General features: G+C 39.7%; 1 long non-coding RNA gene across 1 annotated transcript; it reads left to right on the forward strand.

The window, feature by feature from the left end:
- The first annotated feature begins 1,926 nt into the window (after positions 1-1,926).
- On the forward strand, positions 1,927-5,761 carry LOC144731703 (uncharacterized). Its single transcript, XR_013588005.1, has 3 exons — positions 1,927-2,032; positions 4,550-4,640; positions 5,726-5,761. It is a non-coding gene; the product is annotated as an uncharacterized LOC144731703 (long non-coding RNA).
- The last annotated feature ends 239 nt before the right edge of the window (positions 5,762-6,000 follow it).

Here is a 6,000-nt window from a genome sequence, read left to right on the forward strand (position 1 = left end):
ATCGTCACATCCGGCCTGCCCATTTACGCTCGCATCACACATGCAAAACAGTACACACAACCTGTTGAGGGTGAGTACAATAGCCACTGTCTAGAAACCTTCTGCCCATTTGGCAATATACAGTTCAGAAGTTAATTGTTGAAATGTTTTGTCTTTCCACCAAATGCTCCATCTCGGACTGAAGCTGGGTATTTTTCACTGCGGTTTTGGAAGGGGACTGCTCCTCTTTCAATAAGCACTGACTTAACAATGCCACTGTAAGTGCTTTGCCATAATGCAGGGTCAGTGACCTCATAGTAACAGGAATGGGTTGGTTGCTGATTTGATTCTTGTGAACTGTACAACTGCTCCTGAGGTGGAATTGATGGTTCTTATATACCATTATCTGTTGAGGGTCCGCCTTCAAAGGATGGCTCTGGGGGAGTGACAAAATTACTGGAAACTGAACTAGTGCTAATTTCTTCCTCACAGCTGACAATAGTGCTGCTGTCATCATTATTATTATCAAAGGGTTTTTGAAAAAAGTTGGCAATGAGTGGAACACTTTGAAGCAAAATTTCCTTTCTTTCCTCCTTTTATTTTTTGCCTTTCCCTTTGGAAGCACCACTATTCCAACGTTTGTGGTCCATATTTCAGAACTAGTATGCTATTTTATATGAATATACTTATAGCATATCTCAATACTTCTTAAATAATAACTGAATTAATATATATTAATAATGACAACACACTTCAAATACTGTTGTTGGAAATTACAATCAAGTGGTAGTATTTTATAGTCTACTTGTACCTAAAGGCAGCTTTGAGTAGATAAAATACAAATAAAATAGAAAAGCACATAAAAGAAAGTAACCCTAACCCTTTAAAAAGGCTGTTAGAAAATAGCCCTGAGGAGGGATTGTTGAAATATCCTTTAAGAAGGCTGCTGTTTTAGAAAAAGATTTAAAAAGTCTCTGAATATATTTTCTGTGGCGTACCAAGCAAGAAAACGGGCATCTGTCTGTGGCTTTTCCTACCAAGAAATGTCTCATAGACCTGCTTGACACAGAGAGAATTATGTTGCTTGAAATTCAAAAGATAACTTTTTTCCATTGGCTGAACACCCAGCAAAGGTTTCTGATAAGTCAGTGAAATTACTTGGTGGAGACGATGCACGTAGGCCACACCCCATCGATGGGAGGGGAAAAAAAGACCTCGTAAGAGCTGTCAACAATCTGCATGTCAACGTTAGCATTTTCTACTTCCGTGGATCTAAAAACAGACGGTCTATGGAAAACAATGAATGGGGTTTTCCTTAATCTTTAAGTATGGATGACCAGCACCACGCCCGACCGCCTTTGTCTCCCTAGTGCTGATGTTTTTACACGCCACATTAGGTACTCATTTGAGGCTGAGTCGACCTATAGAAGGCCCAAAACCGGTTCAAACACTCATCACTGGTGTTTCGACTGCAACACAAGCAATCATCATCATCATCATCAGGTGTGAAATCCACAGCAATCATCATCAGGTGTGAAATCCACAGCAAGAAAATGTTCTTCCTGTGGATTTCACACCTGATTCTCACCTGATTATAATTGCTTGTGTTGCAGTCGAAACGTCGTGAGAATTTTATTGTTTTATATTTTATTTATTTTATTATTTCCCTTCTACGTGACTTTACCGAAAGAACCAAGAATATAAATCCATGCAGTCACGAAAGTGATTTGTTTACATTTCCTATACTTTGCACTCCTATCGTGTTTTTTTTGGTATTGTGTTTGTTGTTGTGAACGTTCTGACCCCCGGTGCCCCCCGACTGGAACAACTGTGACACAAAGAGCTTTACAGATCATCGGATTTCTCCTCCAAGTCGATATACATAGGAATCTGATTCCGAGTCACGTGGCCTTCCGTTCGGGTGACGTCACCGTCGCGCGATCATGGCGTACGTGGTCAATGGTGAGTGGGCGCTGCGCGTGTCGCTTTCAAATCGTAACATTGCGGCTTTTACTCGCCCCACCGAGTCTCGATTCATCCACACACACACATAGTAAGTACGTGAGCGAGTGATGGCTCATTCGATCGTTAAAAACCTCGATTATGGACAATGATGATGTTCACCCCCCCCCTCCCCGAAGTTGTCACGGATGCGGCCTGGTGGCGTTACTCAGGCCTCGGTCTGACCTTGTTTCTCTACCCGGGGCCCGAGGCTTTCTTGGCTTGCCGGTTAGACGGCGACGGTGGGGGTGCTTCAATATGAATCTATGTTATCATCATCGGCAGACATGGTCATTCCACTGTTAGATGAAGGTATCGCGTCTGCTGTGTAATGATCCAGCAAGCACCTTCACAAGAGCCGATTTCATCACTCCATCTCTGAGGATGCCCTATCGGTCGCGTTCCATGCCTTGGCTGTCACTCCGTTGTCATTCTTGACCATTGGCCTTCAACCCTTCTAAGCGACGCGTCTTGCCAAAGTCCACTTCACAGAACGATGTCCTCATGTAGTCCGATCCATTGAAAAGTTATGATACTCCGACTGATGCTCCTGCTGTTGTGGAGTGACTCATGCAGCCAGCTATGGCTGCAGGGTTTTGGTGGTACATGTTGTTTATGTCGTTTATTGTGAAAATTCCGTCACAGTTCCTATGATCACTGTTGTATTGCTTTCATGGTTTTATTTTGGTGATTTCGAAAAGTTTTTTGGTTTGGCCATGTTTGTTTGTTGTAGTACGGAGTTAGACTGATGGCCTTAATCTAGGTTGTTGTTGTTTGACTTGCATCCCACTGGGATTTTTGTACACAGCGTTGGTGTACGGTGTTTTTTCTGCAATATTTTGCTGTCTTTTTTTGAATGTTCTGTTTGCACTTAGTCACATATTCACTTTAAGATGTTTTCTTGTTCATGTTTTTGTTTGTTGTGGTTGCACCCGATTCAAGAGCCGAATGGCTCACAGGGCTATACCTAATAAATGAACTTTAACTTGATGTCTCTCAATGTAAGTCCAAGCATATCCTAAAACACTTCTTGTCAAAGCCCACCTAACAGAACGATGTCCTCATGTAGTCCAATCCGCGTGTTCCTCTCCTTATGTCTCTCAATGTAAGTCCAATCATTTCCTAAAACACCTCAGAATATTTTCAGAATCGGACTGGAGGAATCCGATGAGCTATGATGAAGCTCTTTTTAAAGCTTTTATATTAAGTTCACTTGCTTGCTTGCTTGCGCGCTTACGACCGTGCAAACCTTTCGGTCGTTTTTTAACCCACTTCCCGTGATCCAATCGAGCTGACATTTTGCACACAGACTCGTGCGTGACAATTTATTTTCGTGAAACATTTTTTCCAAAATTTTCCACTTTTTACGGAAAGTTTTTTTTTCATATTTAATTTACAATACCAATGTGATAAAAGTGAAACTCTTACTCAAGAAAAACAGAAATGAATAATAAAATAAAACCAATGCCACGCATATAAAGGATTTATAGTGAAAAACTTTGTTTTTACGGGTTAATTTTTTATCTGTCCACATGTCCAGTAGGAACACCTCTTTTAGCGCAAGTTTAAGTTTTATATTTTCGTTAATGACCAATATTAATGAAAACAAATATTTTCTAAATATATTTGTTGATGCTGTTGGCCTTGTCAGCGTTCAGGATGTAGAGGCGGCTAATATTTTTGAAAGAGCCCCGAGTAATCAATTGACAATGAAGTGGTTTTACAATGTTTTTTAAAAATCAATCTACATAAAAGACAAATCGTCCCAGCTTACATATTATTTCTTAAATATTTCACAACACTAATTTAGTCGGTGATTTTCTTTTTTAACAAAATCTTAATACATTGTTACTGCAGTTATTTAAGTCTTTGTTAGGCGCACATTCCTCCATGCTAATGAGGAATGTAAGCACACATACTGTGCATTACATATCCGGGATTGGTTATTGCCTACCGTTTGCAGTACATAAACATACAGTAACTCTGTTGTGTTTTCCAGTTGCGTCCTTTCACCATTTATTTACTTTACACGTACACATGACTTTTTGTTTGCTTATGTTTATTGAGCCAAACTTTGCTGCCTGCTTTATATATATCCGTTGTCATAACGACTCTACTGTTTCGATTTAAAACTTTCCTGACTGCAGGGATTATATTCTTGGTTCTTTCGGTAAAGTCACGTAGAAGGGAAATAATAAAATAATAAAAATCAAGCAATTAAATACCTTTTCTTGCTGTGGTTTTCACACCTGATGATGATTGCTTGTGTTGCAATCGAAACGTGAGAATTGTATTTTTTTTTTATTTCCCTTCTACGTGACTTTACCGAAAGAACCAAGAATATGACTCTACTGTTATTTCTTCTGTGATAATTATTAATACCTTATCTGTTTACGTCCATGCCATTATTTTTCTCAACCAATTTTTCGCAAAATATATTCTGACTTCACTATGAGACTAAATGATGTTAAAAAAACATGGTAATACGCATCAGTTAATTGCTCTCTTAACAGAATAGTGCATTGTGCTCGTCTCATTGTTGTCATACTTTGTTCCCTATCCCTCTTAGGACGAGTCATGGAGAGTCGGCATCAGTCGTTGTGGCGGCTGTCGGCGATACCAGAACTGTTTTGGAGCGTCGTGAACTTCGTAGGGCTCTTGTGAGTGACAACAAGTATAATTAAAGGGTTTTGCCCCTTTTTTCTGGCTACAAAACTGAAACCTTTTTACAAGGAATCATGTGTGCATTAACCATAATACTTGTGGTCAAAATGCAAACAAAAAACACACTCTGATAATATATGCATTGAATTTCGATTTAAAGCTTTCGTGACTGCAGGGATTCATCTTCTTGGTTCTTTCGGTAAAGTCACGTAGAAGGGAAATAATAAAATAATAAAAATAAAACATAATAAAATAAAATTCTCACGACGTTTCGGCCACAACACAAGCAGCCGTCCTCAGGTGAAGACTGGCAATGGGAGACAGAGCTGTCTTCACAGAGCTGTCTTCACCTGAGGACGGCTGCTTGTGTTGTGGCCGAAATGTCGTGAGAATTTTATTATGTTTTATTTTTATTATTTTATTATTTCTCTTCCACGTGACTTTACCGAAAGAACCAAGAAGAGGAATATATGCATTGTCCTTGAAACTGATTAGTCCACATCAGACGGCTTTCTTTTGAGCCTCGTCTCAATTGGTGCTAGACCAGAGGACGCCAAAGGCGTACAGCCCAAAGACAATTTACTATCCAAGTAATGAGGGCTCAGGGTAAGCATCTATATTTTGGTACTGGCAAAGGAGGTCTAATGATGACAACAAGTAGTGCATCTCTGAGATGTACGATTACATATTTATACCCCAGTATTTGCACAGCACTTTTGATGGACATTTATTTTTGCAAGATAATGTTTGGAATAATGCACAATGCAGTATGGTACCGGGAAACATTTTCGTTTATGGTGTTCTCAAGAAAACTTTAATATATGCCATGCGTTGTTGAAAATTGGTGGATTGAAAGTTCAGTAGGCTGTCCATTATACACCACAGTAGCTGTCATGTAATGAGTGCTGTGATGTTTTAAAAATGAGGATGGTTTTCAGCGTAAGTTGATCTTTGACTTAAATGAATTTAGAAGTATTCCCTTAAATTGCTTGGAGCATACTGCAGAATACCTCATGACTATTTGGTGTTGAAACGTTAGCATGCAAATTATTTTATCAATATATACATCCTTTTTACACAGCTTTCAGACAATGTTCCAGCCAGATTTGACAAGAAGGGGTCGTGGATACACATCAAACTACACTCCGTCGCAGGATGGGAGAGGGTGAGTTTAAGTAACTCTACGATGAATTGGCATGCACAGGAATGCACACATTAAGTCTTGAAATAATGTGCAATCATTTCTCCATAAATGTTGTTGGTGGTCTGTTTGGGGTCCTCTGACACAGGAGCAGTAAGGTTAACCCCGAGTTCATATTATTGGCCGGCCGTCAGCCCAAGCCATACCTTGAGACA

This window comes from Lampetra planeri, chromosome 40, assembly GCF_965212315.1.
Source record: "Lampetra planeri chromosome 40, kcLamPlan1.2.h2, whole genome shotgun sequence".
Taxonomy (NCBI): domain Eukaryota; kingdom Metazoa; phylum Chordata; class Hyperoartia; order Petromyzontiformes; family Petromyzontidae; genus Lampetra; species Lampetra planeri.